At 49.9% G+C, this 22,880-nt stretch overlaps 1 protein-coding gene across 9 annotated transcripts in view; it reads right to left on the reverse strand.

Moving 5' to 3' along the window:
• SLC8A1 (solute carrier family 8 member A1) overlaps positions 1-22,880 on the reverse strand; it is a 122,160-nt gene that overhangs the window by 97,435 nt on the left and 1,845 nt on the right. For 6 of the 9 annotated variants that reach the window (XM_023923274.2, XM_023923271.2, XM_023923273.2 and 3 more), the window contains exons 2-3: positions 9,969-10,072; positions 8,814-8,882 (exon numbers count right to left, since the gene is read on the reverse strand). The gene's annotated coding sequence lies outside the window, so the exon portion shown is untranslated. Of the gene's footprint in view, positions 1-7,572; positions 7,966-8,813; positions 8,883-9,968; positions 10,073-22,880 lie in introns of those variants that run through there. The other 3 variants (XM_023923269.2, XM_086879075.1, XM_086879074.1) reach the window with 3 other exon arrangements.

Consider the following 22,880-nt stretch of genomic DNA (forward strand, 5'->3'; position numbering starts at 1 on the left):
CTCAGTTGCACGGTTCTTCACCCTCTCCTTCTAAAGGGTAGTAGTTTCTTCAGAAAACTCAAGAACATCCACCTGTCCTTGTTCAGTTAATTTTTCTCCCTGTGGCAAGTCTTATCCCTACACATGTACAATTATTCAGAGCAATCAGGCATTGTGAAATCCCCTTGGCAAGAAGAGAAAACAGATGGTTCTAGAAAAAATATTATGCTTTGGGTCACTGATTTAGGTCATGAAGAATAGGAGAGTCCCATCACACTTTGGACCAACTCTCCAGCCTTAAAAGGATTGGGGTACTGGAAGTCTCATTCAGAAAAGAAAAAAAAAAAAGACACCTACAAAATCAAATTAATAAGTAATTTGAACTTTATTTACCATGTGTTTCCCCTTCCAAACATTCTAATATAAGTTGGGTTTTGTTTTGTTTTGTTTATTTGTTTGTTTGTTTGAAATCAAGTCCGATACTACTTTAAACAAGAGGAAAAAAGGCCTAGAGGCTTGCATCTGAGCAATCCATATTTCTGGCATCCCCAACCAGCACTCCATGTACAAACAGTATTTTTCCCTTAGATGTCAGGAGGTAAGAAATGTGGGGCTTTTCTGGAGAGGGATAAGAAATGGCTGGAGCTTTGGAAGAGACACCTGCCAGCCATGCCAATGCACCTCCTTTGGGCAGCAGCAGCATCCCCAAACTCTGTTGTGTTTCCTCCATCATTTTGTGGTGTAGCCATTAGGCCAGGTTCACACACCACGACCAGCTTTCCTACTCAAACCAACTCACAGTGAGGCTCAGGAATTGTGAAGGGCTAGAAAATGCTTGGCCACAACATGCTAGTTACACACATGCAGCCAGAGCCTGACACTCAAAATATCTCTGAGAAGCACCTGCTATTAAATCCACAGCGATTCTTTATTTGTACAATCCAAAATAAACAGCTTGGTCCCTAGAGACCGTCTTGCTTTGCATTTGCCTACAGTCTCAGCTCATGGTCAGCACACTGTGGCACAGCGTAGGAATATTCCCAGAAAAATAAATTTCCAACATGCTGTAAGGAGAAGCAGGGCTACCTGAAGAGCAGCCCTCCCCCAAACTTTGTTAGCTTTTCATTAAGGTGTCTCAATTGCATTTCCCATGCTGGCCATCAGCAATAAAAGCGTGTGCAGCAGCTGATGCACAGTGTCAGGCTGGCAGCCCTGGCAAACCCTGCCTGCCACGGTGCTCGTGGCCTTGGTGGCACTGCCCCAGTGCCTCTGGGGCCAGAGGGATCGGGGGAGCACAGGGCAGGGGCACAGGCTGCTCTCAGGCTCGGTGCTGGCCATACAGATGTGGTGAAAAATCCCAAAAAGCTGTCCCGGGCCAGCTCTGCCCTGCCCATAAGCACCACCTGATGCCCGGGGACAGCACCCTGAGCCCTTTTTACCACTGCAGGAGGGGAACTGTCCTGGTGCTGCTGGAGAGCTCCCAGGGAGAGCTAAAACTAACCAGGAGAGGCAGAGCCCAACCTGGGCTGTCCTGAAGTGGCACTGAGCCCCTTTCCCTTCCCAAACCAGCACCACAGGGGTGCCAGCAGGTGTTTTTGCACAGTCAGGGAGGAAAGCCTGTGACAGGCTCCATGAACAGCTCAGTTTAGCTGGAGCTCCTGGCCAAGGGGTGTTGGTCCAGCCTTTCTTCCACCCCTTGGTGCTGTGGAACACCGGGAGGGCAGCTGCTGCCCACAGCAGGGCTGGGAGGGTTGCAGAGATATTTGCCTCCCTGCTGGACATGGGAGCTCTAGGTTTTACAAATTGGTAGGAGAGAGCTCCTGCTGCCAGCTCATGCTCCTGCCCCCCAGCTGAGGAGCTGCCAGATGGGGAGGAAACAGCCTTTTAGACTCTGCTCTGATCTTTCCCTGGCAGCATCGATCCTTCAGGCTGACTGGTTGCTGCATGCAAAGCGAGCCTGAAAGCTGCTCTGCATTTAAAAAGAGCACAGCTTTTTCTCCGCAGCAGCCTCCCAAAAGTCCCATCTCCATAGGGGCACTTCAGTCCTGAAATATCCACTGTATCCCCGTTATTTTCCTAAAGCTTTGTATCCCACAGGGGTCGAAGACCATTTGCCACACACTAGAAGCATTGTTAGGAGCACTAAAAGAGAAAACATTGCTGGTCCAGACACTTTAATTACAGAAGAACTGGGCAAGGAAGGAAGGAGGAATGAGTGACCACACAAAGAAGGACTGAGGGTCTTTCCACGTGGAAATCCTTTCGCAGCATCCCAGAGAAAACCTGTACAGAGCAGCGGTGGCACAGCAGCGTTCACACGGTTTCTGGTGCTACCCAGCAGTGCCCACCCCACTGTGACACCAGCTCCATCACAAACATCATTCCTGCCGATTTACTGCCAGCTTGGATGGGAGAAGGTGGCCCCACAGCTGTGCCCCTGCCATGCAGGAGGTCAGAGCAGCATCTCCTCTCCCCACAGGGTGCCTGGTCGCTTGCTGGGGACCAGTAGAAAGTTTGCTCTTGATGTGAGAGCGGCTGCTCCTCAACTCGGTGTGGGAAGACAACCAGGAGCGTGTGGCAGCAACACAGGGGTTCCCAAAGGGTCTTTTCCCATCCTACAGTCAGACCTAGGCAAGACAGGACCTTTTCCTGCACTAGGGAGAGACAGGGAAGGCAGCTGAAGCCAAGAGGTGTCACCTGCGGTGTCACAGGCTGGAGAAAGACAGTCTCCCTTCAGCCAGAGGGTCCAGAAACTGATGAAGAACCAGCTAGTGGTCACTGCAAGGAATAGCCAGCCTGCACGACAGAGAAACAGAGGCTCAAAGCATCTCAGCTGTTCCCCACCTTGTCCCTGGGAAAAGATAGCAAGCCCCAAAAAAAGCAGACTCTGTCCTACCCCACAGTGTCTGAAGCCCCCAAGTTACCCCTTCCCCAGTTTTTCTTGCAGGAGAAGAGGAATCTACTGCAATCTTCCTGGGAGAAAGCACTGCATTCCATCCTCCATGCATGGGACTTACAGCCATGGCCCCATCTCTGGAGGAATAGCAAACTTCTCCTCTGCTGCTGACCCTGCCTAGCCGTGCTCAAGCCTGTACACCTGAGCCTCACCGAAATCAGCAGCCTGCTCTACTGCAACAGCTTGGGCAAAGCCTGGACTGGGAAAAGATATGGCTGTAGGAAAACACAAACAAACAAACCATCTGGCCTCTGACCATCACAGGTCCAGCTTCTCGCAGCCAAGGGACACAAAACAGATGCCAGCAGCCCTGCAAGGAGGCACAGGGTGCCTGGAGATCCGTCTGGGCAGCCACGGGCTCTGCCGGGTTCGCTTCTGATCTTGGTGCTGACCCCGTGGCGCAGCTTTGGTAAAAGTGAGCTCCTGACAGCTGAGAGATTTACCTGCCAGAGCAGGAAAAGGACCCCTCTGCTGCACTGGCTGTACATCCAAACCGTGGAGAAAGCCGCTAAGTCCATGGACTGGGTTGCCACTCAGGGCTGCATAGCGTGACGGCACTTTAAACGCTGCTTGGAAAACCCTTGGCTCGCTTCCCTGCTCCGGCTCTGCCTGGCTCCTGCTCCCTTTCACCCAGCTCTGCCACTCCAAAACAGGCACAGCCTGTTGGCATCCCCTAGCCATGACCCTGTAGATCTCCACATCAGGAAAATGATTTCCAGGCCATCAGCAATCCTGATTGCATCAGTACAAAAAAACATCAAAACCTTTCCAAATATAGTCAGAGGCACAAGCCCTCCGTGAAGCCGATCAAGTAAAACACACATCAGGCCACCCTGGTTTCTGTAAAGGACATTAAAAAGTAAGAATAATTATCAGTCTGCGACTGATTTTTCCAAGTATCCTATCTCTTCAATGAAATCAATCTCCTCCCACAATTTCCCCAGCAACTTTCCAAAATAAACAGACAAACAGAGAAAATAAAACATCCCTGATACAAAATTTCAACCACACTGGATGAATTTGGGGGCAGCTTGCAGAAAATGAGCTTGGAACCGTTTGTCAGGGAGATCACAGTGCAAGTGTCAAGTTGTCCCTTTCTCCCACGACTCAAGATCTCATCAAGGAATATGCCAGGAAATAAGAAGGAAGGGGGAAATGCTGCATTTATCTGGGACTGAGTTGGTTTTTTTTTTGCTGTTTGTCTGCTTTTTAAACAACTGTCTTCCTACTTGCTGCTGTCTTCAGACCATTTCTTTATCCTTACCACCTGCCTTTGGTCTCTTCTTTACCAAGCAGCATCAGGCTCTTTTTCTGTGATTCCTCTTGGGCTGCTGATGCCTTCCTCTCTGCCTGTGCATCTCCCTTGCTGATTTAAGCACAGCCTGCCCGTTGTCCAGGAGCCAGCCCTGAAGCTGCCTGGCTGGCAGACTCCCTGTGGGATCTCAGGGCAGCCCTGCATCTCCCTGTGCTCTGAGTGAAATGGGAAGAGATCTCCCGTGAGTGCTGGGAGAATAAAACACTGCTAATGAGCCTGAGGCTCTTGGGCAGCCTGGGGAAGGAAGTATCTGCCCAGAGGTGCCCCAAAGGGGCCAGGAGGGAGGAATTAACAGGCCTATTGCTTTCCCCTATGCCTGTGTCTGTTCCTCTCTCTGGACTATTTTTGCACCGGGTTTGTAGCTGCCTGTGGGTCTTCTGTGCAGCAGGATGCTTCCCTGAGCCCTGCAGGAACAGAAAGCTTCAAGGGAAAGGAGATAAATCCCCATCCCCAGTTCCCTGTGACCATCCAGGGGTGAAGAGGTGGAGACGTCCATGGGGATGGGTGTAGGGAAAGACTGATATGAATGCAGGTTGTTGAGCTGAGCAATTCAGGCACGGTACTAGACAGGAGCTGGGCAGGTTGGGCTGGGCTGGGGGCTCAGCCTGGCATGCTCCATCCATCCGTGTGACTGCTGCTGGCTGGGGAAGGGTGGTAGCACCTCCCGGCAGAGCCACGTCCAGAGGCACAGCTCTGGCACGGCTGACTCTAGAGGGAGCTGGATGCTAGTGCTGAGCAGATGGCCGGCTTTTAGACCCCCAGACCTCAGGCAAGGGACTCTGAGCCCAGCTCTGTGCCAGGCCTTCTGTACCTATCTCAAACACAAGGTTAGCCACCCCTTCCTTCTCCTCAGATTCCCCCGTCTTCTCTGTCTCCTCAGGAGCTCTTTGCAGCACCAAATCTCACTTCTATTTGTAGCCAGGTTTCCTCAGGAAGCCAGGCACATGAAATCACAGTTTCCATGTCTGTCTGTCTGTTCACATCGCTCCCCCCTCTTTCCAATTTCAGCTGAAATCACCAGAGGGATAGAGATAACAACAAAAGCCAAGTTCCTCCAAGGTTCCTGAAAACAGCTGGAGAGATACCACTCCCACCCTTGGCAAGGGAAAGCCCGGTCAGGGAGCTCAGCCCACAGTGGAGGCCAGAGCATCAAGAGCACAGCAGCCTGCACAGCCCCAGGTGCAGCCAGGATTTGCACAGCTGTGTGTCCAGGAGCTGGGAGCACCTGCAGATCCCAGCACTGTGAGCTTGGACAGAGCTCTGGGCTGCTCCCCGTGCCAGTCACAAGGAGAGCCGCTGTCACTTGTGTTGTCTGTGACCAACCTGTTGGTTGGTCATCCAGTGATCTTGTGAGGCACTGGATCTATTACAGGATCTAAGTTTCATTAGGATGCTGGGGAACAGGGGCTTTTTTCCCAGCGAGCAATCAGGACTGCGTCCCCTCAAAGCCACAGCAGAAACCCCAGATCTGTCCCATCTGTCCCAGATGCAACGCCAGAAAATCACAACCCTGAGTGCCCTGAGCGTATCAGGACACTACAAAAGGCAGAGAAGTGGCTGTGCCTATACAGCATCATTTAAGGTGCTGTAGAGACCCCCAAGAGCAAGGGCATGAACCAAAGTTTGTGCCATGTTATGTGCAGCAGTGCCAGGAGAGAAGACCAGGTTCAGCCTGGACAGATACAGGACAGTGAACATTTAAGTTTCAGGAGCCACTCACAGCCAAAAGAAGACAAAAAACCTTAGTGAAAGTGAGGGAAGGAGAAGCAAGCAAAGTTTCATCAGGTTAGAAGTGTGCTACTTTGTGCTGGCACTCGGGGATGCTGGACACAAGAGAGTGTTCCAGCCTCCTCAGGTATCTGGAATAGATAGATACAGAGAAAGATAGAGGAAGAGAAGAAGCTTTGGCCGACGTGGCTCCTCAGCACTGACTTAGGAGTTGTTCATGTCAACAGAGCTGGTGGGGGTGTAAGAGGAGTCAGACAGCTTTCCTGGGAGTTGGTGGTGGGGGTTCATGGCTTGGCTGGCAGGTGATGGTCCTAAAAATGCTACATTATTGCCCTATTTGGACTAAACGTCTGTGCTGGACAAGGGGCAAAGCTGCTATTGAAGAGCCAATCAGAAGGAAAACGGGAGAAAGGAACAGCTAATAGACGCTCCCAAGGGATCACAAAAGCCTTTCTTTGATGATAGCCACGTCTCCAGCCAAAACCATGTAGCACAGCTCTTTTTTTTCCCCGGATGCCACCATCACATCAATATGCAAGCGTCCCAGCTTCCCTTTTCTAAACAAAAGCGCACCCCTTCTCTCTGCGACGATGACAAAAAGCACGTGAATTCTTAGGTAGGTGCCGGGGGAGAGCACACAGAGAACCCCAGCCCCTCTCAGCCTTCATTTCCATTGCCTGACTTGCGGATTTCCAACATCTGGGACTGGAGGAATGAACAGGTTCCTGCGAAGCGCAAGCGAAAAGGAGCCCTGAAAGCACACGCTCGCACCCACACGCCTGTGACCTTGTGATTTTTACTACAGCTTTCATTTTCAGACTCCAGTCCTCCCTACTGCTTGCTGCATTTCTGCAACATTTTGGCAGTCGGCTCTCGCTTTGGAGACAGAGTGTGGAGTTGTTTTGCATGGCTCGGCGGGGTGGGGTGGGGGGGGGGAAAGCAACAAGGCTGTGAATAAAGAATTAAACTCAAGATGACGGAAGAGCCCCAGCCATGCTTCCACCTAGACAAAGCCTACGTGATGAGCGCTGCTTAATGCCAGCCCTCAATAAGGCGCGCTGCTGGAGACGAAAATGGGAATTTCGGGGTGGCTGCAGGTGCCTCCGAGCACTCACCTCGGGCAGCGTTTCCAGGCAGGGGAATCAGCCCTGCCTGGAGGCACGCACAGCCCGCCAGGCGGAGGCACCGCGCCCCACCGCGCCCGGGGGGATGCGCCCCAAAGCCCCCGGGGAAGGAGATCAGCCTCAGCCCCCTGCCCGACCCCACCTGCCCGCCAATGCCCGGCTCTCGGGCTACGGGAGGGGGAAGCGACTCCCCCGCCGCAGCCGCGCCTCCCGTCGCGACATGTCGCGATTGGCCGCCGGGGGAGGGCGGCGAACCCCTTCGCCTGCCTCGGGGTGCCGCGGCTGGCTCGCAGAAAACATTCCCGGGCGTGTGCTGTGAGTGCGAGCATCCTACCTACCCCCGCGGCCCCATCGGCTCCGGGTCCCCCGTGCCGCCCCCCCCGCAGCCTCCCCCGGCGCTCGGATGGCGCTGGAGGAAGCAGCGTGGGGCTGGGCAGGGTCGGGGCGGGGGCGGTGGGTCGCGGTCCTACCTGGCGGGGTGCAGGAGCGGGGTGCAGGAGCGGGGCCGGCTCAGCAGCGGCGGGGCATCGCGGCGGGGCGGGCGGCGGAGCCCCGGTGCGCGGCTGCGGCGGCGGGCGGGAGGGAGAGAGAGAGAGAGAGAGAGAGGGAGGGAGGGAGGGAGGGAGGGAGAAGGGAGGGAGAAGGGAGGGAGAAAGGAAGGGAGGGATGGATGGAGGGATGGATGGAGGGAGCGCGCGCACAAACGCGCCCCGGGGATGCGCTCAGCCGGCCCGCCCCGCAGGCAGCCTGCCCTCCCTCCGCATCCCTCCGCCGCCACGAGCGGGCAGCGAGAGACCCGCCGTCCCTCCTCCTGGGGAGCAGCTTCAGCCCTCCTCCGCCTCGTCCTAGCGCTGCTGGAAATATTTCCCGAATTCCTCCTCGGATCGGGGGACTTTGAAAGGCAGGGCTGGTTGCGGACCCACCCCCAGCAGCCCTGCCCTCCCTGCTTGGGGCAGTCCCCAGCCCTGCCCTGCCTTGCCCCCTGCCCTGCCCGTCCTGCCCGGGACAGTCTCCATCCATGCCCTGCCTGCCTCCATCCCAGCCCAGCCCAGCTCGCCCCACCCCACCCTGGCCGGTCAGCTCCTGCGCACATCCCCCCGGCAGACCTGCAGCCTGCCAGGGTGATCCTGAGCCCATTTGCACCCTTCAGGAGGGAGAGAGCCCTGGGAAGGATGGAAAGAAGGGAAATACGTGTGTGTCTGTGTGTGAGTGTGTGAGTACAAGGAGTGCCTTGCTGAGTCTGTCCCCGTGCCCCACAGTGTTGCCCACGGCAGCTGTGGGGAAGCAGGAGGTCAGGAGCATCCCAAGGGGCTTGACGTTCACCCCCCTCTCATATCCTCAGAGTTGTGGCAGGGGTCAGCAGGGGACATGGGGTGACAGGCAAGGAGCATGTAGGTCAGCTAGGACCCTCCCGGGAGCTGGCCTCACATCTGGGTCAGCCCCAGAACCCGCAGAGCCTCCTGTCCCCACAGGAGGGTCATCGTGCCCAGGGAGGTCCTGCAGGAAGGCAGCAGCCTGGCACAGAAGGACTTGCTGCACCTCAGGCTGACCAAAGTGTCCTTCCTGTGGGCAATTCCCGTTTCACCATGCCTGAATGACTCCTCCACCCTTCGCTGGCTCCAGCAAGGAGCAGATGAACCCATTGTCCCACCCTCCAGGCAAAACTCTGTGACTTTAGGAACTTAAAATAGGACCAGAGCTAATAACTCACACACTGGCGTGCAAGTACCCAGCGACCTTGACGAGCCCTCTGTGCCCAGATCCTCAGGTGCAACAAGAACTGTGGGGAAGCAGAGACATTGTTTTAGCTCCTGCACCCTCTCACACCTTCTCCCTCTCATCTTGTCGGCTCTGCCTGTAGCCTGTAATTTTGGTCACTACTGGCAAGACATCAACCCGGAATTTTACCTTTGAATTTCACTTGTGCTTTTCTTACTTGCTTTCAAAAAAATTTTTTTTTTTTTTAAGATTTTTGCACCATCCTGTTCTTCAGCAGAGGTGGAAAACTGAATTTCTCTGTTCAACGTGAGGGGTAAGACATGGGCAATGTCACAAAATTCCTTTGCACTTTGTGATGAGCTGACCAAACAACAAGCCACCTACTTATAATTAGTGTTGCAGCAGTTCTGGATATTATTTCTATAATATATAATTTATATATGGATATATAATTTATATATGGATAAATATAAATTTATATATGGATATATTTTAGTCTCACTTTAAGAACTTATTGCCTATACATGGAATGAAAGGCATTTCCATATAAGAATTTGGTTTAGGAAAAAAACATGATTTTGTGTCCAATAGCTAACTCTGATTTTCTGCCTCACCTCTTTTGATTTAAAACTCTTTAGAGGAGGCATAAGTTTGCATCTGGCCACGTGTGGTACTTTGATGGCACTCAATTCTCCCAGCAGGGCCATTGATATGAAATGAGCACAGCTAAATGTGTACAGCTTGCACAGTGCTGTGATCAGGAGCTGAGGAGAGCTGTGGATGTGTATCAGAGGCATTTGGTTTGGCAGTGGCTGCAGGATGCAAGGCACTGCACAAGCTGGCATGGCAAAAGGATAGTGTGAGCAGGAAAAATTGGCGTGGCTGCAGCAAACACAATCCCTGCTGGTGCTTTTCGCCCTGCACACTGAAATCCAATCACTGCACCCGTAAGCAGTGGAACCCAAATTTTAGTCATGGAGTTCTCCCTAAAACTCCCTAATTCCCTCAGTAATGTTGCTGACCTACTTCCCAGCTCTTTCTGTGAATACAGTACACAACTCTGGATCACCAAGACTGTGCTAATGGGCATCCACTGGTGGGCTGCCCTCTGAAGAGCCAGGCACACCCGTGGCTCCTCCAAACTCACCTCCCTTGGCAGCTCCCAGCGCGTGTTCCTGTCCCCAGAGCCTCCTGCTGACACCCTCAGAAAGGCTGCTTCAGCTGCGGGATTTTTGTGACATTCCAGGGGAGCTGAGGAAAACAAAGGGTTTGTCAGTGTTTGTGGTGATGCTCGTTAGTCTGTGAACCGTCTGTATCCACCCAGCCTTAGTGGCACTGGGACAGAAAAGGTGCAGCAGCACTGTCCCATCTGAACATGAGAGCAGCTTTCATCTGTCTGCTTCAGAAGTCACCGGCTAGGTAGAATATGGGGCTGGGAGGCTTGGAGAAGATGTGCCCCACTCCCTGGTGCCTGACACACCCCTTGCCAGGCACATTTAGACCTTCATTTCTTAGAGTCTCCAAGAGAAAGGTGGAGCTGGGCTCTGAAGGGTGGAAGTCGGGGAGTGGGAGAGGCAGAGTCCAGTCGCTGAGAGGAGATGCCGTGTTCCAGGACGGCTCCCCTCTGCAGTGGCCATGGTTCACACTGCTTTTTCTCAGCCAAGCTAGCTGAAGTGGTGGCTGTGACAGAATGGAGCTCTGCATGGGCTGCGAAATCTGCTGGGCGAGCTGAGCAAACGCTCCTGCGCTCTGCCTGATGCTCTAGGCAAAAATGCAACAAGACTGCTCATGTCCTGACACAGCAAGATTTGTCACATGGCGTGGGCACATCCGTGCTTCAGCACTCCAGACTGCAGCCCGGACTGCGCTGGGAGAGGCAGTGGTTTGCTCCAGCTACCTCTACCTACCTGCCACTCTTTGCAGCCATGCAAGTGAACACCTACCACTGCAGCCATGCTTACAACCACTAATTACTCCTCTCCAAATCATGGAGATGCTCATGCCAGTAGTAGCGAATGGCTCATTCATTCCCTCACTCATTCATGCCCACCCACAGCTCTCTCCGACAGCAGCCTGCATCTCCCTGCAGTTGCTGGAGGAGGTTTCTGGGTATTGTCTGCATGTGCAGAGCACAAAGGCAATTCCTCCTGGCAAAGAATGGGGTTAGTGGGCTGTGGAGCCTCGAGCACAGGACAGAATGGTGCAGGCCCATTCTCTGAGCAGTGCCTGGTGAAAGAAGAACTGCTGCACGCTTTAGAGGAGGGGCACACAAAGCCTCAGGCACTTTTTGCTTGAAAAAATTCTGCCTTATATTCCCTGAGGGAGACAAGAGGTCGGGGCAATGCTCAGCTCAGCCAAAGCAGGCTCATCTCCGAGGTGCTGTCCTACCACCCTTTCTGTCCCTCTTTGGAACATCTTCTCAATGGAATGCTTTGGTCTCAGATGATGCTGGAGGATAACCTGTGAGTCTGCTTTGGCTGGTTGTCTCCGGTCATGGTTTTCCTCGAGTCCCTCGGGAGATGCCAGAGAGGTCCTGCAGAAGCAGATGGGTTGTCACCTCTGCTTGCCATCCATCTGTCTTTGCTCCTCGCTGCAGCAGGCTTGAGCATGTGCTCCCTGAACATTCTCTGGCTCTCCTAGGCATGTTCTTGGCAGAGACCTGGAGATCCCTGGAGAGTGGTGTTTCTAAAAAAGATGCTTAGAAACATCTTTTTCCAGCGATTTGAGCACTTCCTTTCACTGGCACCTTCAAAACAGCCTTTGCTGTTAGGAGGATAAATCGGGCATTTAGAAATGTGGCAGATGGAGTGGGACACAGCAGTGAGTAGGAAGGGCAATTTTGTGTGCTGGACATCAATATATTCCTTTTTGAGCTCTCTAGGCAGTGACTCCTTAACTGTTTCCAAGTACCTGCTGCAGCCTGAGTCCCGATGAGCCCCTGGAGGTCTGATTGCATCACAGCTGTCCATCAGCCAGCCAGGGGGCTTGGAAGTGAAAGGTACCTTCTCCCCTGGAAAACTGAGAGTACAGCCTGCAGCCCAGGGAGGAGGCAGTGCTGGATGCTGGCAGTGCTGGCAGTGCTTTTGGCACACCTGTGAAAGATGGGTAGCTTGTGCTTCTCTGCCACTGCCCTGCTCTGAGAGCCTGCAGAGGTGAGCGAAGAAACCGAGCTTGTGCCGCTCTAGAGCTTCCCCCCCCGGATATTTGCTCTGTGCTGTGTTTTATGCATGTTTAAACAATAAATCCAGAACACTAATTCATGAGCATAGCATTTAACAGCTTGGGAGAGAGCTTTCCTGGAAGAAGCATCGACTGGCCAAATTTTGCAGAGCACTGCTTATGTGAAACAGACACAAAAGTATATTTGCACTGGAAACCACCTGCTTCATGGGGACTGAAAGAATGAGTAGCTAGAGGGGCTGGGCTCGAATTTAGGAAGCTTGGAAATGGGGAGAGCTGCACATACTTTACAAACATCTAGGCTGAAAAAACAAGCCACACATTCTTCTCTTCAAATTCTGCTTCACAGCCGTACTTTTCTTTCTGGGAGAAAAACCTGCTTTCTGGTCACCAGGCATGTACAGGAAAAATTCAATATGTGCACAGAATGACTTCAGCAGCTGGGCTTATTGTGAGAGATGTACAAGGTGCAAACTGTCTCCTCACTCTTCTCAAAGGGGTGGAAACAAAAAAAGCCTTCTGGCGGCTGTTCATTGTCTCACCAGCAGTGCATGCTGCAGCAGCATCTCACTTCCACCTCTCGGGCCAAAACCAGCTCCTAGCTGGAGTCACAGCCACTGGAAAATGAAGGACCAGATGTCCCCTGCTGAACTGGCTGTCCCTTAGCATCTTTTCCTAGCAAAGCCACGACACCGATGAAGCTTTGTTTTGCTGTTACAAGACTTCAGAACACAAGGACTCAAAATGCAGATGCAAGGGTGACTGAAATGTGTTTCCCAGTGAAAGCCATAGCCCAGTGACTCTGCTGCTTCCCTGCAAGGGTCCATGGAAGTGCAGTGTGCCAGCCCTGGGGCAGCACTGCCATCAAATAGGCACTAGCACTCCCCAGCTGACACTCCAGCCCTCTTCACCATCATTCCAAGAGCTGGAAAAATTTTGGTTGAAAAAAATTGAAGAACCACACATCCCCTCCCACCCGCGGTACAGAATTAAAAAGTAACAAATAACATGTTCTCTGGATTTGTCTTCTGGATTTTGGGCCCCAGAATTTGGTGCTTTCCAATTTACTTGGCTACCAGAAGCAAGTTAAACCATAAGAGTGCTGAAATAGTAATCACATGACTCCAGGAGCTGGGAGTTCCTGAAAAACAGAAGTGCAATGTGGCACTGTCTGGGAGCTGTGTCCTGCAAGCTGGGGACTGTGAGGCTTCTTCAGCAGCTCTGGCCCTATTCCTCCTTTGATCCATGAGCAAGGTTCCCATAGTTACCAGTGGGAAGCACAAGGCAAATCAGATGTAGTGCATGGCTCTGGCTGTGGCCCTTGGTTGTGAAAGTAATTTGGCCTCCTCTGTATCGTCTGTTTGCCAGCCTTCAGCAAGGCTGGGTATTCCAGGGAAAATAGCCTTTTTTGTTAAAAGTGAGATATGACTGGCCTCAGCTGCACAAAACACCATATTTATATTTTGTTTATCTGTTCTAGATCAAGAAAGCTGGTGGAACACCTTGCAAAGGCCAGGCCCATTAGGTGAGGGCTTGTGCAGTGATTTCTCCTAAAGGGAAATTTCCCTCACTGCAGTGGGCTCTAATCTGCTGTCCCTGGGGGTGGTCAGGAATGTTCCTTGACTCCTTGCTGCTTTGACTTCACCAGCCTCTGCCTCAGCTCTGCTTTGTTTCACCTCCAAGCGGCCTTGCCTGGTGAGTGTCCCTCCAGCATGGTGAGTGTCCCACTCAGCTCTGCCAGAGACGAGTCCTGGGTACAGAGGAACATGTTGTCTGCTGTTATCAGTCAGTTTCAGCCACAAGGACCCATGTGGCTGGAATTTCTGTCTTGGTCTTCCCAAGGCACCTTGCAGAAATCCCGTGCCCTTGCTCCTGGTTGACTTCCCCCGTGGGACAGCTGAGACTGCAGCAGGGTTCTTTTCCCAGTTTCCTTCTCCACAGCTTGGTCTGCTGGCCAGGGACTCACACTGGTGCACACACAGATCTTGCTGGTTTTGGGCACAGTTTGCTCTATTTCTTCTGTTTCCCTCTGAAGATGTATGAACCAAAAATGCTTATCCTCTCTGTGCTGCCTGCTCGAGCAGTACTGAGGCAGAAACCAATGCTGCATGCCCTAAAAGCAGGAATTGAAGCCCTGCATGTAAAGAGAATTTACCAAAGGAAAAAAAAATAAAAAAAAAGGAAAAATAATCAAGAAAACCAGATGTAACTTCCTGATTACTCACTGGTTAGGGGTTTGGGGCTTTGCTGGACACTGTGGAGATATGAAACTGCACCATTTGTAAGACTGGATTCTCCTTTCAAATTTTCATGCTGTCACATGCTAGTCTGCTTCCCCCTTGGAATTTCAAACATGGCCTGTTTAAAAGCTGCTCTGAGCTGAATGTTTTTATCATGTCTTTCTGGATTGTGTGATGCTTTAAAACGATTGAAGATGCTTCTTTGCCACCTGCCTCATGGTTAGAAATCCCCAGGTCCCTTAAGGAAATCTTCTGCTCTCTGGGAAGCTGTTCCCAGCTTCTCTGAAATCTGTTTTGGTTCTGAGGCTGCAGCACCAGTTTGCTGGTGTGCAGGCAGGTGTGTGTTTGGTAGGGCAGTGTCCTACAGGCCTGATGGGAATACAGGCTTGCCCTTTCCATTCAGCTCCCTTCTGTGTGCACCTCAGCCACTCAGAAACTTTCTGCTCCCTGCACCTAAGGATACCAGTGTGGAATTTTGGTAATTGTGCCAGGGCTGCTAAGAGTACCTGGATTTTATTTGCCAGTGGTAGATCCCAGAGTTAACAGCTGTATTTATATGACCAGTGACATTGGGAAAGTGAGCAAGGGCTGCAGAAGAAATACGAGAAGTGAGAGGTCCCAAAGACACGATTCAAGAGGAAACATTGCAGGAATGCAAACTGACAAGTCAAGGGGAGACATATATCCTTGCACATCTGAAAGAGTAGATGCTTTCCATTCCTGCTGTTGACATGATAAGAAGTCAGGGGGTTAAACTATAGGCAGGGGCACTGAAGTTTGGTGCAAGGAGAAACTTTCTGTAGCTATGAGAGTAATGGTGTAGGCAGCAGGGTTGTCTGCAAAGAGGGAGAAGCGTGTATTTTATCACTGAAAGGTTTTAAGATCAGGATGAGCAAACCTCAGATCAGGTGTAGGTGACCTAGCTCTCAACATCATTTCACCAGAAAAATGTATCTGAGAGACAAACAATCAGCAGATCTCCAGCACATGACAAAGAGAAAACCAAGGTTGTGATTAGGCTGAAAGGAAAGAAGACAGCCTTTAGGCTTTGGACAAAAATTTGGTGTTGCAGAAGAGTCAGAACATTGGAAATCAGGCCATTCTGGGAGAGTGTAGCGAAGTCTAGGTGGCAATACTATCCAATATCACACAACCTGGGAGCAGACTGACCTTCATTCCAGGCTGGCAGCCAATTTCCTGGGTGGATGAGCCATTTAGCTCATAGGACACCAGGGAAGAGAGCTGATTGCTGCTCTGGAGCCCATTGTATATCCTATTTGTGTTTTGCCCTGTCAGGGTTTGTTCCAGGCTGTTGTGGTTTAGGAATGGTGTTCCCCAGTTTAATACTCCCACTAAAACCACGCACTGCTCCCACTCCCAGCCCCAACTGGAGGCACAAAAGGCAAAGATCATGGGCTGAGATGAGAACAATTTACTGGAAACAGCAGAGAGAAAAGAAAATGAACAGTAACAGCAACAATATTAATTTTAAAAGTGTACTAAAGACAGAGTGATTCACATGCCAATATGCTCATGGGAGAGCCATTTTTTGCATAGGCAGATAGTGTTAGAACAACACTAATTGTTTTAAACTAAAAGAGAAGAGATTTAGATTAGACGTTAATAAGAAATTCTTTACTGTGAGGGTGGTGAGGCACTGGAACAGGTTGCCCAGAGAAGCTGTGGATGCCCCATCCTTGGAAGTGCTCCTGGCCAGGTTGGATGGGGATTGGAGCTAACTGGTCTTGAGGAAGGCATCCCCACCCAGAGCAGGGGGGCTGGAACTGGATGATCTTTAAGCTCCCTTCTAACCCAAACCATGCTCTGATTCTATGATTCTGGGAAAGTAACATCTCTGGCTAGCCCTGACTTATGGCTGTCTAACAACATGGAATAAAGGTATGAAAAGCTACCAGAACCTGCAGGTTGGAAGAGGAGGGGTGATGTACATGCAGCTGGTCAGTAGCTACACTGACTAGACAGCAGCAGGAAAGAGAAACATTGCTGATAACAAAGGCAGGGTACCAGCTTAATCACTGGCTTGTCTGGGGGAGAGGGACTGGATAAAGAAGGAGAACCTGTGAAGAAAAAAAGAGGCAAAACCAAAATATAAGGTAAAGCAAGTGACACAGTCAGGATGGATCTGGGGCCGTCGGTCAGCTGAATAAATTATGGCACCGTGACAAATGAGCAACACGGGTGTGAGGCTGTCCAGGAGTCAGTCAGGTCACAAACATCTGCCACAACCAGTGCCCCCCAGCTCCTCAAAGAGCCTGGCTCAGCACAGGGACTCCCTGCAGATGGCTTTGTGTGGCAACGACCCTGCTGAAGTGTCTTCATAAGACACTGCCACGAAGGAAGGGACACGCGTCAAATGACATCCGTGGCAAAGACAAGGAATGAAGTTACAGCTCAGGATGAAGGCAAGGCATCAGTGCTGGCAAAACATCAACTTTATTAAGGTTAAAGCCTTCAAACTTGTCTTGCCCTGTGATTTTCCATAAGCTGTGTACATCAAGGCACGTTTCAAGATAATCAGACTGTTTCAAAGAGACGAATGTTAAAATTTGGCATGTTCTTATCAACAGGGACAGAAAATGTCTAGAAAACATCAGTAGTGGCACAGCTTGTAATGCCTACAAAGTTGTCTTGTTTTGTAACACTCTTCTAGGTCTGTGCCTTAAAGCATCCTCAAAGTGGTCTGCCTGGTTAGCTTTAAGGTTAGAACATTGAAATTAAGGGTAAAAGGCTGAATACTTTTTTAGTGCATTATTGTGGCATTTTATCACCTTCAGGCCCTTGCCAGGTACACATGAAGAAAGTGCACATATACACAGACTTGTCCTAGCCTCTAAAAATGCAAGGACTCTCACCAAATGGATCCTCAGGTGGGTCTTTGGTGATTTATTTTGGAGTTTTTAAGAATCTAGAAAGGGTCTGACTAATTTTTCTAAAACAGTAATGATTTGTCCTGAATCTTAATTGATGATTGATAGCTCAACAGACAAATCGTTGCCCACGAAGCAGATTTTCAGTGGCAAGCAGTACAAAGTTGTTTCTTTGACAACAAAAGGCTCACATCCTGCACATGCTGCTCTCCTCCACATGATCCCCACACACACCTCCATGGTCCATGTACACACTCACAGCAGAGAACCTGCAAGATTAACTCTTTTGTCAAGATAATTTTGGACACATGTCACACTTCAGGGGAAGGGTGAGGTTATCAGCAAGGCTCTAAAAAGCTCTAAGTGTCAGTTACTCTTGCTCTCAAAATTTCACTTCTGATCAAATCAACTCAAGCCAAAAGGCAAATCTCTCAGTTAACAAAAAGGATGCTTTGTGGAGCATCTCTTTTCCACAACCAGTGGCTAAAAAAGTAGGATCACAGAATGTTTTAGGTTGAAAAAGGCCTCTAGGATCATGGGTCCTGTTGTTAACCTAACGCACCAAAGTCCACCACAAAACCACATCCCCAACCTCCACGTCCACATATCTTTTCAATACCTTCAGGAATGGTGATCCCACCATTTCCTAAATAAATAAAGAGGACTTGTCCCAATACTGGGGCCTGGGGAACACCCCTAGTAATGAAACTTTTTAGTGTGTTCATTTTCCAAGCAGTGCTATGGGCTAAGTCCAGGAGAGATCATGGCAGGAACACAAGGATACACTGTGGTGCTGGACCTTGTGTTAAACCTCTGAGTAGCCAGAGAGCGAAGTGAGGACACCTCTCACAGCTGCATGTCTCTCTTTTTGCAGTATTTTGCTCATGAATTAAAGCTACCAAGGAGATTTGGAAAACACACTAGGATTCCACAAAGAATTGGTTCATCAGCAACTGGGAAAAACATGCATAAGAGGTAAATGCTAGAAGTTAAGCTTATCTCCTTGGTCAGGATATGGCTTCTGCCCTGTGCATGTGGCTTACATCTGCAAGATGTCACAGCAGGCAGCAGAGCAGCAGTAAACATCACTACTGTGGACCCTCAATAAAAATGGGGACCTGCTTATCCAGATAAAGATAGGGCAATCCACAACATCTGTCTTGCTCCTGAACTGGGTGTTTTTCCTGGACAGATAATGCTTTCAGAACTTTGCTTCAAGTAGCTATGTTCTAGATCTGTGAGTTCATCTTGAAATAATAGTTGGCAGCCCGAAGTGATGTAACATTTAGCATGCTTTAAAGGACCATATGGAATAAGTTACACTGGAGTAAAACAAACACCAGTCTCTCACATCCAGTGTTTTTGTTAACAACTTAACTGGGCTGTGTGTATTTTTCAGCAGCAAGGATGACTCACTAAATAACAGGATAATACCATGGATCACTAGCATGTTGTGGTCTGTGGCCACAGGAAGGGTTTACTTTTATTGTGTACATGTTGGCAGTCTCAGCACAGCAGCAGCAAATCCAGAAGTTTATTGCTGTGTCTAGGGCAGAAGCACAAGATCTCTGCTTGGAGCCTTTCCGTAAGCCAAAAAAATAACATGGGATAATTCTCCCATCATGCTTGCCAGGCTGCAGCAAAAGCAGTGAGCTGGGAATTAGAGGCTGGGAAAATAGTTGTCACCTTGGATTTGCTTCCTTTCTCCAGTGTGGGGATATGGCAAATGCTGATGCTGGGAGGGGGCTCTCTCGAGGAGATGGGATCTCTGTTCCCACACTGAAGCCTGGATGCATGGTTCCCTCTTTTAGAAACAGGTGTCAAATCAAGCAGGTTTGGAAGGGTGAAGAGGTTGTAGGGCAAGAGATACATTCGTCCATCAAGCCCTAGGCCCCTGCAGAAATCCTGAGGGTGGTGAGGGATGCCTTAGGTGGACTGAGCATGACCCATCAGCTGCTTCATGACTCCTCAGGCTTTTCTGCCTGAGGCTGAAAGCATGCCCAAATCACTGTGGGCCAGGCCCCTTCATCACCTCCACTGAGCTCATGTGCTGTCCTTTGCTTCCTAAGGCTTGTTGAGATGTGAGATTTCCCTGTAGCCTGGGAGACCTGGGTATCTGCAGGGGTGTAGTAGCCAGAAGGGGACTTGGTTGGGACAGGAGGGTTGTTTGGTACCCCCTCACATCGTTGCCCAGAGCAGGGGGAAGGGGTTCCTCCTGATGGAGAAAATGTGGCTGAGGGTGCCATCAGATACTACTGTTACCAGGGGGGTGGTTCTGTGTGAATTGTTTCTTTTCATTATCTCCTCTGACATTCAGTATTATTGCTGCTACTGTTCATTTTCTTATCCCATTGCTGTCTCCAGTGAATTGCTCCTACCTCAACCCGTGATCTTTGCCTTTTGTGCCTCCAGTTGCAGGGGAGAGGGAGCTGCACAGCCTGATTTCGGTGGCTGTGTTAAACTGGGAGCACCATTCCTAAACCACAACAGGGGAGCATTTCCTGTGCCGTGTCCAAGACAGACTCAAGGAAACCTTTGCCTGGGGGGACACAGAAAGGCAGCAAGAGTTTTGCAGGCCCCATTCCTGCACTTTCCACTTTTAGTCATTTTTACATTTTCTTCTGTTTTCCTGCTTTTGCTCATATAAGAGGGTAAAAAACTCCAAATTGATGTTCTGGTGAAAGAAGAAACATCTTTCTGGAAGAGCAGGAAACTATGTGTGGTGGTGTCATGCAGGGTTAGTCTGCAACCTCCAGTGCACACTGTGGTCTGTGGGATAACCTGGGAATTGCCACAGGGACAAAACTTCTGGTGAAACTCATCCTGAGCAGAGCCTGAAAGCCCTGGGGGAATGTAATGGGATGTTACTGGGATGGCAGTAAAAGGATTTTATATACTGTTCAGTGCACTTTATTCTTATGGGGATTAAAGCAACCCAAGTGCTGAATCTCCTGCCTGGCAGGGGAAAATCTATACCTGAGCAGCTCTCTGTGGCAGAAGTTTCTGAGCATTTGTCCTTTTTGGTTATTTAGAGATAAGTCATTAATCATTGTTAAGGTGAGTGGAATCCAAACTAGTCTTCCCACTGTACCTTTATCCAATACTCACATCTTGCAGAACACCAATTCTGTTAGCATTTTCCTTCTCCTGTGACCACCTCTCTCCATAAATAAGATGTGGAATCCTTCAGAGTGAAATGTTGCTTTCTCTTCTCTTCTCTTCTCTTCTCTTCTCTTCTCTTCTCTTCTCTTCTCTTCTCTTCTCTTCTCTTCTCTTCTCTTCTCTTCTCTTCTCTTCTCTTCTCTTCTCTTCTCTTCTCTTCTCTTCTCTTCTCTTCTCTTCTCTTCTCTTCTCTTCTCTTCTCTTCTCTTCTCTTCTCTTCTCTTCTCTTCTCTTCTCTTCTCTTCTCTTCTCTTCTCTTCTCTTCTCTTCTCTTCTCTTCTCTTCTCTTCTCTTCTCTTCTCTTCTCTTCTCTTCTCTTCTCTTCTCTTCTCTTCTCTTCTCTTCTCTTCTCTTCTCTTCTCTTCTCTTCTCTTCTCTTCTCTTCTCTTCTCTTCTCTTCTCTTCTCTTCTCTTCTCTTTTCTCTCCCTCTCTCCCTCTCTCCCTCTCTCCCTCTCTCCCTCTCTCCCTCTCTCCCTCTCTCCCTCTCTCCCTCTCCTCCTGTCTTTGGAAAAGACTCAGCTAGAGACATCACAAACTGAAACCTGCATTTTATGATAACAACGTCAGAGTTCAGTATTCCAAGGATTTGGGAAAGATCCTAAAAACAAACATCTCAAACTCAAGAGGAAGTTCAGCATTAAATATAAGAGAAATCTAAATATGTTGAAGAATGGAAATCAAAATAACTTCAGTTTTGCCCTGCAGTGACCCCATGCAATAAGAATACTATTATGATTAGATAACAGCGACAATTGGAGCCCTAAATAGGAATAAACTGAGTTTTGAAGGCCTCCAGGTTTACTGTATTGTTGCTATGTTTTTTCCCTATGTGTTGCCAGAATAATACTGAGTTCCCCAAAGGATCAACTCCAGAATGAATGTCCACTCATAAATTCCCTGCTTTGCTTGTAAATTGTCAGAAAACACCACCACTACTTAAAGCTGTCATGTTGCCTCTTCCTGTAAGAATAGGAAGATGATGTTTTTGCAAGAAAACCAAAGAAGAGAGCTGGACATTTTCAGATTTTTTGGAAGAGGCCTCAATTCCTGGGCCAAATCAATTAGCAAATGGATCTGCAGGTTTCTAGGCTGGGAGCAGGCAGAGCCATTGCACAAAGCCCATTTTGCTAGGACATAGGCAATAATGTGTGTCTGGCCAGAGAAGTGGATCGCTCTGTGAGAGTGTCCTCAGAATCTGCTCCAACCTTCTGACTTCCTAGAGAAAAGACAGAGATAGTGTCCAAACACCATCCTTCAGGAATAACCGTAAAAATATTGAGGTGTCTGGAGGAGGAGGATGTGCAGTGGCCTTTCTTCAAGTCAGAGCCAGCAAAATCTTTACTGAGCAAAGTCAGGGTGTTGCTCTCCTCTCTGATTACTCTTTTGGGATGCTCTCTCCTTGGGAGCCACAAAGGTGGCTTTGCCTTTGCACACAGAAGTCTGAATTCAGGAACTAACTGGATGTCTGGTGCGAAGACTTTCTTCAGAGGTGTTGTCTGAAACCCAAGTGTGTTTGGCTTTGCTTTTTTATGCCAATGAGGTTCAGGAGCACCAGCCACCGGTGCATCTGGAAGTCCTGTGTGCCTTGGCTCCTTCCAGGAGACACAGAACATATTCCTGCTCCCTCCGAGTGCCACCAGGGCGAGGACAGCTTTATCCTTGCCAAAGGCCAGCAGGAATAGGCACGGAGCTCAGCTTTGCCCTCCATCCTTCACTCCTGGTGTGTGTGCTGCCCCGACTGGGCTCGGCAGCCTCGCTGAGGCTGATTGTGAGAAAGAGCAGAGCTCCCCCTTCCCCCTCTCCTGCCTGCACTCTGGCAGAGAATGGAGCGTGGGAGGACCTCGCGGCGGATGCTCGGAGACTGCAGCACTCATAATGACTAGTCACTTATAAAAGATGTTAGTGATACTATCACTGATGCTTTATGTGGCTCTTTATATTCGTGGCTGGGGTCTCTGGATGAGATCCCATCCTCTCTGTGCAATGGGCAGAACAGATCCCAGCGGTACCTGTGGCTAATCAATGGTAAATATTAACAACAGCCGGCACACTGATAATAGCAATAAATATTAGTGATAACACGGCCTGCCTGAAAACGCTCCTGATAGAGGCAGGGGGGCACAAAGGGCAGTCTGCCTTGGGGCTGGCAACCAAGAGATGACTCATGCCACCAGGGCTTTGTCTACCAGGCCTCGCTGCCCCAGGCCCTGGACCAAATGGAAACAGCAAATTAAATAAGTCCAAGCTTTTCCATCTCCATCCTGCCATCCTCTTCCTGGCCTGCCCAGCACAGCTGTTGGGAAATAACTTGCTGAGGGACCACATGTATCAGCTTGTCTTTGTGTCTCTTGGGGAAAGGAAAGCTCACAATCTGGAGGGGATGGGGGGAGAAAGATAAAACTGAGGAAGAATTTTTGTATATCAGCAGGTTCACAGCAACCTATAAACCAGGACCATATCCAGTAGAAAATGGAAGCAATCTGAGTGAGAGTGAAACGCAGAAATGTTATTTCATAGCATTAGCAGCTAAAAGGTTTATTTGTTAGTGACTCACTACCAATTTAAAAGCTATCTGTTGACCCCAATTA

This window comes from Cyanistes caeruleus, chromosome 2 (genome assembly GCF_971803275.1).
Source record: "Cyanistes caeruleus chromosome 2, bCyaCae1.hap1.1, whole genome shotgun sequence".
Classification (NCBI taxonomy): domain Eukaryota; kingdom Metazoa; phylum Chordata; class Aves; order Passeriformes; family Paridae; genus Cyanistes; species Cyanistes caeruleus.